Source organism: Cannabis sativa, chromosome 1 (assembly GCF_029168945.1).
Source record: "Cannabis sativa cultivar Pink pepper isolate KNU-18-1 chromosome 1, ASM2916894v1, whole genome shotgun sequence".
NCBI classification, from domain to species: domain Eukaryota; kingdom Viridiplantae; phylum Streptophyta; class Magnoliopsida; order Rosales; family Cannabaceae; genus Cannabis; species Cannabis sativa.
The window spans coordinates 23,826,051-23,838,194 of NC_083601.1; the positions used below are offsets into that span (position 1 = coordinate 23,826,051).

The 12,144-nt window shown below is 30.7% G+C and overlaps 1 long non-coding RNA gene across 1 annotated transcript; it reads right to left on the reverse strand.

Annotated features, from left to right (window-relative positions):
• Positions 1 to 356: 356 nt before the first annotated feature.
• LOC133032313 (uncharacterized) lies at positions 357 to 3,578 on the reverse strand. The gene is made up of 3 exons (XR_009685044.1): positions 2,956 to 3,578; positions 2,601 to 2,652; positions 357 to 2,526 (listed from the first exon to the last, which is right to left on the reverse strand). It is a non-coding gene; the product is annotated as an uncharacterized LOC133032313 (long non-coding RNA).
• Between the last annotated feature and the right edge of the window lie 8,566 nt (positions 3,579 to 12,144).

Below are 12,144 nucleotides of genomic sequence, written 5' to 3' on the forward strand. Positions count from 1 at the left end.
CTTTAATTGGTACATGCAAAGAAATTTTAATGAGCAAATAAATCCAAAAAGTAGCTAGGTACAAACGTATTTATTTACAGTTCAGGGAAATGTTATACGTATTAATTATTGCTGCTTCGCAGTGCTGTGCTGGAGCACAAGTTCAAATTTTTAAACATGAATTTTTATTGAGCTTGAATGTAAAACTCTACTCTTGTCTTGTACTAGGTTCGAATTCGAGTTGCAGTATGAATTTTGTACCTGTTAAAAGGTCAAAGATGAAAATGTAGGATGGCAATAAATGAGAGTGAATATATGCATATATATATACACTCTACAGAATTAGAGAATGTGTGGAATGTAGTGAGTAAATTGTGGAGGAATTTTACCAAAAAAAAAAAATATTTCTTGTGAAAAATAAGTATATATATATATATATACTAGGTAGAAGTTACGTGCAATGCACGTATACTTAGTTATATGCTTAATTTGTAAAAATGGAAAATTGAAACCAAAATAAATTAATATTTTCACATGATGCATAGTCTAACCTTGTTACAAATTTAATTTTCAAGAAGCTGAAAAAAAATACAACAAAATTATTAGTTTCATAACGATTATGTGATGAAAAGAAATTTAATGTTATAAGGCTAAAACCTACTCAATTTAAAAACACAAGTTGAGATATCCTTAGCATTATTCTACTCATCAAGGTCATTTAAAATTACCTAATCTTGCGGAGAACACTGGACTACTCATGCTTTTTCTTCCTCTTGTGGGTTTCGAATTTCCCTCTTTGCTACTTTATTAAAGATAAGATATATTTATATCAATATCTCTGTATCATATTTTTAAGTTTTTTCACCATTCTTATATTTTGTTCCGTTAAAAATTTTATGAACCCAACTTTTTTTGAAAAAAACAAATAATACATCTTTATAGCATTGTACAAATTATATAAAAAAAAAATAATACAAAATGCTTTCAAAAACAAATAATTATACAAATTATTTAAAGATATTGGTCACATCATAAATATATACACATGCCAAGTTAACTTTGTTCTACAATGATAATCCTTAACAATATAAATCCAAATTCAATAATATAACTACCAAAGAAAGAAGGAGATACACTCACATAAGAAGAACCCAAGTTTTCGTACCAAGAAAGAAAGTTATCTACAGTTATCATCGCCAATACAGTAATCATAGCACCCAAAATCCAGAGACACAAAAACGATTTTGAAATAATTAATAATGTAATTATTAATAAATCTGTATAAAAGACCAGCATTTGCACTCATAAGTGGATAAGCAATTAAGCATAACCAAATATTATTCTACTCATGATAAAAGCAATTAAAGTCCCTTAATGTTTTGAATATAGAAAAAAATTACTCAATTAAAGTAAGCAAGGCATAAAATGAGAGAAATTAATTTCTATAAACAAAATTATATAAATGGCTATTTCAATAGCTGGGAAAAAGTAGAATGGCTACTAATTAACCATAAACAAAATTCACACATAAATCTTATTATACATTATGAAATTCAAACCCATAAACAATTCAGAATTATTTCAAAGCTTCTTGTTCATTAAACAATTAGAAAGAGCAAAAAAATTTATTTTGATATTCCAAGTCAAGAAAAAAAAAACCAAGTTCAATCATAAATATCAATAACTCTAGCTTTAATAAACTTGAAACAAATCATGACTGTAATTAAACTCTATCGAAATTAAAGGGTCAAAATCCTAAAGTTAAGAGATCCAATGATAGTGATCTATATGAGAGAGTGAGAGAGAAGAGAGGTTAACCTAAGTAATAAAAATTTGAAAAGAACAAAAGAAAAAAGTACACATTGAAGTGAGCAGAATACTAAGTAAAACCAAAATTTCCAGCAAATTTAGGCAAAAGTTTGAAATTGAATGCGTGCCTGCTAGTTAGAAGTACAATGAGATAACATTAGTATGATAATTTTAAAGATAAACTACTATGCTCCTATCTAAATATTACTAAGATATTTTAATTGTATATATTGAATAACTAACAAGGGCAAACCAACAATTAGACCCTGCAACTGAAAATCATAAGAGTCAAACAATGAAAAAGCAGAAAACTTTACATAAAAAAATACATTTGACAACATTTGCAATAACAAAAAACAAAATGAGGAGAAATCCAAATTAAATTAAGCTAAACAATTAAGAACTCCAAAATCTTCAATTTTTTTCAAGTCATGATTAAGTATGAACCAAAGAAGATTCATCTCATTTTACAGGCAAAAATATTGAATTTTTGGTTAGAACATATTCTCATTAAATGCAATAGTTTTCGAGTATGTAATTTTCTTCAACATCGACACTTAAATCTTCAGCAATTAGTTAAGCTAATCCAATCAACACCAGATAACACATTTCTTACAGAGTAACTGAATTAAGGATCTCAGCTGAAGATAACTACCACAATTAGTTCCCAGCACATAGAGCTTTTCCAAATTTAAGTGGTGCTCCACAGCTCTTAATGTTGCAGTTTAAGAAATTACTCTGCATTACAATGGTACAAGTCACAACAGAGAAGAAGTAAAACAACACACTTTTATTCGAAATACAAAGCATACCTTGCACTTGGCAACCGACACCACAGAAAAGAAGGAGCTTAACATTTGCAGCCTGTTTCACATAAAATAAGATCACTTCATTTGCAGCCTAAAAATTTATATTCCAATATACAATATTTTTGTTTTCTCCAAATCATAATTTTCACTGAATTTATAACTGAACAGAAGATGAAGATATGCAGAGATAAGCATTTATATCACTTCAATGATACCGATAAAGAAACAAGAACACAGACACCTCAACGCAAAATAAGAACAAATTTGTAAATATGAAACTGAAAAGGTTTAACGAAAATCACAATTTGACAATACCGAAAACACAAACCATTCAATATAAACGTAAAACGAAACGTACCTGAAAAATCAAGCGACTTACTGGGCAAAGTGCAAGCTCCAACACTCATGTCTCTTCCGTCGTCATCTTCGACAGCCGACACTCATCTTTCTCTCTTCTCCACGACGTTGTTTGGAATGTCGCCCACACTCATCCCAACACTTCCCAATACGAAAAGTCCTGGACTTGGTTCTCCCACACCGACGTTTCGGCCTGTGACTTTCGGAAACTCATTCATCCGACGCTTCGGATCTCCTAAACGGGTCATGGGTTGTATTCACTGGTGACTCACAGTCACGATTCTTCGCTCTATCACTTTTGGGTTTGGCAATGAAACCCCAAGCTGTTGAGTCAGTGAAAAACGATCTCTTTAGGAGGCACAATGATTATCGGACTATGTTGATGAGATTGGGATGAAATTGGATTTTGTATGGGCTCCGTACGAATCCAATTTGACCGATTTGGTTACAACATTCAAGCAAAATAGAAACTCTCCCGATGTTTTGATCATGGGTTCAGGGCTATGGCATATGCTTAGGGTTACGAATGAATCGGATTGCAGGGTTTCATTACAGAGGGTCAATCGTTAGAAACTCAATTTTTATTTTGAGAATGTTAACAGAGTTAATCTTCCGTTTACTTTTTCTTAAAAAAAAAAAGAGAATCGTTAAACCAAGAATCGTTAAACCAAGAATTGCCGTTAGATAGGCACTTTTAATATATAAAGATATGTCGTATTCAAGTAATAAATTTACTATCATGATGATTATAGTTAGAGTAATTTGCGGCATAAATACTTAAGTTTTATGCCGAGTAGCAGATAAATACTTTTGACAGTAAAAATACCTTCCGTCACTAGTGTAGATCTTCCGTAGGTACCTGGCCGTTATGTGCCAGGTTAGTGTCCACGTGTTATTTTTTGATTAGTCCACGTCATTTAATCTAGAGAAATTTACATGTGGAGTCTTAAAATCCATCTCAATTACAGAAATAACGTTACTTTTAAAACAATCAAACTTACTCTTGTATTTGTAACGTTTTCATTAATATTAGTTTTGTTTTTAGTTTATACATTCTTGGTTATCTTTGTGACATACATTCTTTATTTTTGTTTGTACAATATATTTCAATGTTTGTATCAATTATCTTGTCTTATATACACCTAGTTTTTTTTACTGTACATATATTTAATTAATATTTAGATTTATAATATTTTCTCTTTCTTCTTCTTTTTTTATATTTAATTTTTTTTTTGGCTACACTAATAATTATTTGGTCTCAAAACTTACACATTGTGATCTACACTTTAAGATAATCATTTTGATATGTGAGAAACATATATTTTTTTGCTAGCCTGAATCAAAGGTAGCATTTTAGTTTTTTTCAGTGTTTTTTTCTTCTTTTTTTTCAAAAGTTTTTTTCTATATTTAGTTTACCAACAATTAAACAATATTCAAATTATTAAGTATACTAGATAAAACTATTTCATATTTATGCTTACTTTGTATATTATATTTATGAAAGGGAACTAATTTCTAGAATAAACTTAAAAGATAACTAAAAATGTAATTTTAAAATAAGTAATTAATAATTTAAATGTTTACTAATTTTACTAATAAATTATGTGAGTTTTTTTTTTATTATTATAATTTAGTAGTTTATTAAATAAACTTGAAAGTAACATAGATATTGTTACAAAAGAAAAATAATAAAAAAAAAAACGTAAAAATTCAAAATAACTGAATAGTTTAATATGATTTAAAAATAAACACATAGATTTCAAAGTATCAAAAAGGTATACAAAATAATTGGTATATAAAAGTGGTATTTTATTATATTACATAACAACTCATTAGTTTCAATAAACTTTAAGGTTACCAAAATATATTTTAAATAATAAGATACTATAATATAATTTAAAAATAACTAATTGATTATTAAGATGTTTACAAATAAATTTTGGAAGTAACTAAATTGTATCTCAAATTATATGATATAAAAATAATTTTTTTTTTATGTAAAATTAACTAATTAGTTTCTTATCAACATCATAACTAAGTAACCAAATAATTACTTTTGAAAACGCAAGTAAATTAAAAATAAAAAGTAGAATTTGAGATTAATTTTGTTTCAGGCATATTAATTTTGAATTAAGGTATTTTTTGAAGACGTGGCAAGGTATTATTGTAAATTAGATTTGTTAAGGTATTTTTGTAATTAGTTTGTATTTTAAGTATATTATTAAAAAAAATCCCTTTAATCTATATATTTTATTTAAAAAATTAAAATAAAACAAAAATAATTTAAAATCAAAATAAAATAATAAATATTTAATATTCATATTTTAATTAAATTAAATTATTAATTAAAACCCAAAACCTAAAAAATTGAAGGTCATCCCCTTCATCGTCCTCTTCTTCTTCCTGCCATTCTTCTTCTTCCTGAAAACCAGTGTAATCTTTTTTACATCTCTATCCCATTTCTCTATCAAAAGCCCTAATTTATTTTCCTCATTTTGCATAGTTATAGTGTTAGAGGAAGAAACAGAGAGAGAAACAGAGAGAGAAAGAGCTATGGCGAATTTGAAGGCAATACTTGTTGTGCTTTCAGTAATGGCGACCTTGGCATGGATGCCCATTTTAGAGTGTGCCAAGAAACAAGTGGTTGTGGCTAGAAAGGAAGACATTCCCTACATCAAATGCCAGGTCTGTGAGAAGCTCGCTGCCCAGCTCCACCAACAAGTTCTGGTAGGTTAGGCATTTTTCTGCAGAATATTCTTATTGCCTAGAAAGATCGATGAACCATTTTAGTCTTCAGCAGAACGCTTTTATGGCATGTGAGGAGATCAGAGGCGATTTCGGCTCCACCTTTGCATCTAATCCGATGGACCCTGTTGTTTGCCCTAGAACTCGCCGAGTTGGGATTTTGGCTAGCAATTTTGTCAATCCCTTGAGATTAGGGTTTCGATTTTCAGCAAAAAAAGAAGAGCAGGAAGAAGATTAGGGTTTCGATTTTCAGCAAAAAAAGAAGAGCGGGAAGAAGATTAGCGTTTCAATTTTCAGCAAAAAAAGAAGAGCAGGAAGAAGAAGAGATGACGAAGAGATGTTTTAGTTTTTGGGTTTTAATTAATAATTTATTTTATTATAATTTAATGAAAATATAAATATTAAATATTTATTATTTTATTTTAATTTTAAATTGTTTTTTGTTTTATTTTTAATTTTTAAATTAATTTTTTAAATAAAATATATAGATTAAATGACGTGGACTAATCAAAAAATAACACATGGACACTAACCTGGCACATAACGGCCAGGTACCTACGGAAGTTCCACACTAGTGACGGAAGGTATTTTTACCGCCAAAAATACGACTTAGGTATTTATCTGCTACTAGGTATAAAACTTAGGTATTTATACCGCAAATTACTCTTATAATTAAATACCAATTAATAAAAAAAAATTCTATTCGCAAACAAAATTTGAATGTTGATTGTAATCAATTAAGAGAAAGAAAATAAATAAAGCAAATAAAAGTGATTTACAAGATTAGGAAAATTAATTTCCTTTGCTTCTACTTTTTACTTCACCAATGCAACTAATCTTCTTCTTTTAAACTAGTGTGATAGCAATTTATAAATTATTTTCTATTGTGATTTAAGACATAAAAAACTTAAACTATATGATACTATCCTACATCTTTAAGGTATAACATATGCATATATAATCATCAATAAGTAATAATTCAAACGCCACACAAGTCACTAGGGGTGTTTGTGGTGCAGGTGGTGCGGTTTTTGACTATTTTTCAAATCAAACCGTACATGCGGTTTTTTTAATTTTCCAATCCGCACCTGTTGTGCAAAAGTAAAAAACTGCAGAAACCGCACGGCAAAAAATGGTGCGGTGTAGTGCGATTTCTGTAGTTTGAACTACCACAAAATAATTAAACTATTACAAATACAATAAAACTTAAGCAACACTAGTCAAAAATACCATAAGGCTTGAAAATAAATATGAAAAAAATTTCAAGTTTCAATAATACAATAATTAGTGGGTTTTGGGCTGGACCTTCACATATGAACCTAAATAAATATAAAAATTAGTATTTTTATAATGTGTTGCGGTACGGTTTGAACCGCATATTAATAACTCAAAACCGCAAACCGCACCTCGTAGTTTAGAAAAAATTCAAACCGATATCGCATTGGAAAGAATTTTAAACTACATTTTTTTGCGGTGCTAGTGGTTTATGCAGTTTGATGAACAACCCTACAAGCCACATAAAATACTTTCATTTCGTATATAGAGACCTGTAACTAATCAATTATAGCATAATCAATATTTACTTTTTAATTTTTATATTGGAATCATAAATCATAAAAAATATTAGACAAATTCCATTAAAAACCTTAAATATAAGTTTAGCTCATAATTGTCATTCTAAACAATTGCATAAAACTAATTGAAAACATAGAAGAAAAGTTGGAAGAAAAAAACTCGTTGAAAATCAATGGTGGTAGTCTCCAAGGTTGCTCTTTCTCTCAAAATTCGTGCCCCCAAAAGTCTCTCACCTTTCCCTTTTTTGAATTAGGTTTATTTAACCTAATCATGTCGAAAATCTCTATGACGGTCGCGGCATGGGTGGGGATCCAAGTTTGGGTTCGGGTTTAGGACCGAAATCATGGTTCGAGTCCAAGGTTCAAGTTTGGGACCGAGATCGTGGTCTGAGTCCAAGTTCAGAGTTCAGGGTCCAGGTTCGGGGTCGGGGCTGGGGTTTGGGACTGAGTCCAGATTGGGGCCAAGATCTGGGTCCACTTCAAGGTCCGGGGCTGGGTCTAGGGCTGGGGTGTGGGACCAAGTTCAGGGCCTGGTTCCCAATTTGAGTCTGAGGTCGCGGTCTAGGTCTGGGGTCCATCCAGGTCTAGAGTTGGGGTCGGGGTCTGGGTTTGGGTCAGGGCCGGGAACGGGGTTAGGTCGAGGGTTGATGTCTATGTTTTAGTTTGAGGTCAGGCTCTAGGTTTGGGGTCTGGGTCTAGGTTTGGGGTCAGGGTATGGGGTTAGGGTCGGACTTCGAGGTTAGTCTTCGGGGTCTGGGTCTGAGTCCAGAGCTGGGGCCTGGGTCTAGGTTTGGGTCCGAGTTTGGGGCTGGGGTCGGGGCTGGAGTTTAAGTTCGAGTTCGGGGTTCGAGTTCGAGTTTTTGTTCAGGCTAGGATCCGAGAACAGGTCGAGGTCTAGGACCAAGTTTAAGCCTAGGTTTGAGGTCTAAGTCTGGGGTCAGGTTTAGGTCCAGGACTGGGGTCCCAGTTTGAGTTCGGGTTTAGGTCTAAGTGCGGGATTAGAGTCAAGGTTGGGTTCTAGGGCCGGGTTCGGGGGTCCAGAGTTCGAGTTTGGGGTTCAAAGTCCAAGTCTGAGTTCGAGGTTAGGGTCGGGGTTCGTGTCAAGGGTTCGAGTCCTAAGGTCCAGGTTGGAGTCGAAGTTCAAAATATTTATTAAGAAAAAAAAAACTGTTTAAAAAACTTTTGAAAGTTATTTTTTTCAAAAATTTTTAAAATTTTGAATCTCAATTAAAAAATTGATAAGTAAAAACTATTTTATAAAACATGTTTTTAAAAAATATTTTCAATTTTCTAATTAAAAAAAATGAGTAATTTGCGGCATAAATATCTAAGTTTAACTCTCAGTTGCAGATAAATACCTAAGTTTATTTTTTGGCTGTAATAATACCTAAGTTATATTTCTGGAACTCTGTAAGTACCTAACCATTAAATGTTAAAGTCATTATCCACATGTCATTTTTTATTGGTATATTTAAACTATTTTTTATAAAAAAAAAATAAAAATTTAATGACTTTGACCAATTAAGGATTGCCACGTGGCAATTTACTTAACACTTAACAACCAGATAACTATAGAAGTTCAACAATTATAACTTAAGTATTATTACCATCACAACTAAAAGTGTTACCAAACGCATTATTTGCTTACCAAATCCAAATATTGATAAATTAAACTTATTAAGAACTATAGGCATTATATTAAACTTATTGATAAATCCCTATAATGCACCTCTAGGTCTACATGATCCAATGGTTGGTCTATATGATCCAATGATTTTTACACTATATGTCAAATTTGGTATCTTTTTTACATTTTTATTTATGTTTGGTTTTTTAAACTTTTTTATAAATTTTATTTTTCAATTTTACTTTTCAAAAAGTTCTTTAATTACAAAAATACCTTTATTGCTTATATTTAATCTCTTTACATGTTAACTCCCTTTCTCTTCTTTTTTTTTTTAATTTTCTTTTTTTTTTTCTCTTCATTTTTCTCTCTCTTTAAATTAAAAAAAAAAAACAATTGTAATATTAATTAAATAAGAGATATTTACGCAATTCAACAAAAAATCACAGATTATTACTTTCTTATTAGTGAAGAGCATTTTGAATAAGTTTAACATTGATTTTTTAATACATTTTTAAAAGTTTAAAAATTTAAAAATTACTACTTACTGTAATATCCCGATAAGCCTAATGGTAAATAATTGGAGTTTATATTATACTATGAGTTAATCAGGTAATTAGTGGGATTATGATCTTACTAATCTATTTCAGTATAAAATTTAAATTTTGCTATAAGTAAGTAAATAATCGTAATTTGTTAATTACAGAGATTTATATAGCATGTGTGAATGTAATATGAGCTATATGTGGAATAAAAATATTTTCAGGTTGGGCAACCCTGGAGACTTAATAAGTGGATACATAAGCGTAATTTGTTAATTACGGGGATTTATTTGAAATACGTGGATATAATATAAGTTATTTGTGAAATAAAAATATTTTCAAGTTTGGCGACCCTAGAGACCCGATTGGAGGCCAAAAATGTTACAACAGTTTTAGTTAGAAATATTGATGAGATTATTGGGATAAATTGATTTTAAAAATATCGGGGTATTTTAGAGTACTCGAAGTTGGCCAAATACTTTAGAAATAGAAATTTCTTAGTGGCTAAGAAATAATAAGATAACTATTAATAATAAATTTTTTATTAATATTATTATATTATTATTAATATATTAATATATTATTATTAATATTAATATATTATTATAATATTATTTATATATAAGTTAACGTAAGTTAACTTTTATATATATATATATTAAGTTATCAGTGAAACAGAACAGAACGAAAGACGAACGAAACCCTCGTTTTCCCTCTTTTCATAAAACTTTCTCCCCTTATATCTATTTTCTTCAATTTTTAATCCAAAACATAGCGATCTAAGCTCTGGTAGTAGCAGGATAGCAAATCCTTGAAGAGGGAAAGCTTAAGGTATGGTTTAATTTCGTTTTAAGTTTAAAAACAATTGGTTTCGTATAGGGGTTTTGTGAATTAGAATAGTTATGAAGTTTCTGACCTTATAAAATTGTTCTCGGGTAGTCATGGGACTAGTTTCGATATTTTCTTGTTGAATTAGAAGTTATTTTTGAGTTAGAAATCGAGTTTGGAACTTTTTAAAGCTTAGTCCGAACGTTAATGGCGTTTTTCATTTAAGGGGTCGATTTTTATTTCTGTTACGTAAGGATGGTAGTATTTATGGCATACATGCACCCTGTGAAGTTTGAAGTGATTTGGATAAGTTTTGGTAGTGTTTCGGTGAGTGCGAAAATTGAAATTTTCGTATTTCACAGTTTATAGAAATTCTTAAGAGATCAGAAATTGTATTTTTGTCATAACTTTTGACTCAGGTGTCCGTTTTGGACATTCTATATACCGTTTCGAAGCTTGCGACGAGCTCCACAATATGTGTATGTTTTAGAGCCAAAATATAAGTTTATTTTAGTGTATTTATACTGCGAGGTTTGGTAGAAAACCCTCGATTGTCTTATGTGAATATAAGCAGTGTTTTGGGATAAACACTTATTGGTTTATCGTTGTTGTGACATAGGGCCGAGATCATCGGGGATAGTTCTCCACTTGGGTTGGCTAAAATATATGAATCTGGATTAAAGGTAAGAAAAGTATATTGTACTGCATAGTACGTTGTATGTAATACAGTTAGTATTGTTATGAATTGATCAATATTGAGATATAGTTAATATTGTTATATATAGAAAAGTATATTGTACTGCATAGTACGTTGTATGTAATACAATTAGTATTGTTATGAATTGATCAATATTGAGATATAGTTAATATTGTTATATATTGAAAAGTATATTGTACTGCATAGTACGTTGTATGTAATACAATTAGTATTGTTATGAATTGATTAATATTGAGATATAGTTAATATTGTTATATATTAAAAAGAATGATTGGTTGAGTATTGATAATGTGATAATATTATGCATGTGATATGTGGGCTCACCTGATTAGGTGATGCGATTTTCCTGGCGACGTACTGGGCGTAAGTACGTGCGTCAGTGACATGATAAGTACCGGGCGTAGGTACGAGCTCGTCTAATTAGACAATGCGATATATTGGTGCCAGATTGTGGCACGGGCTCACCTAATTAGGTGATGCAATTATATGATTGCAGGTTTTTGGGCATAGGCTCACCTGATTAGGTGATGCAGTTATGCTACATATGGGTGCCAGGCTATGGCACGGGCTTGCCTGATTAGGCGATACAATACAAGATCATCAGATTAAAGCATCGACTTGCCTAATTAGGCAACATGATGTCATGAAGATGGTTGCTTTATGAGGTAACATATATATTATTTATATGATTAAATGAATATGAATTCCATTATTGGTATAATGGTTTTGTATTACCAAATATCTGTATACTAATGTTTATTCGTGGCAGATGCCAGTAGTGATTTGGATTTCATCTTATGAACAAAGTGTGATGGTTTGATTCTTATTGTGTATAAATGACAATATTCGAATAATAAGCTATATGATTGTTATTATTACTTTTATTGCTGAGTCCTTGTGACTCACGGGTGCTATGTGGTATAGGTAAAGGCAAAGAAAAGCTAGATCAACCATGAGGTGGCAGTCTTCTCCAGCAATGTACATATTGACCTCGCCGGCCTGCGTGCCGAGTTGCCAGGAGTTATTTTAGACTGGATTTATCGGTTGTGTATTTTGATTTTATGTTTAAATAGTTGTCGTATATATTTCTTTAGTAAAACTTTTTACAACAGGGATTCCCGGAACACACTTTTTATGCCGTTATAATGTCCATTTTCAG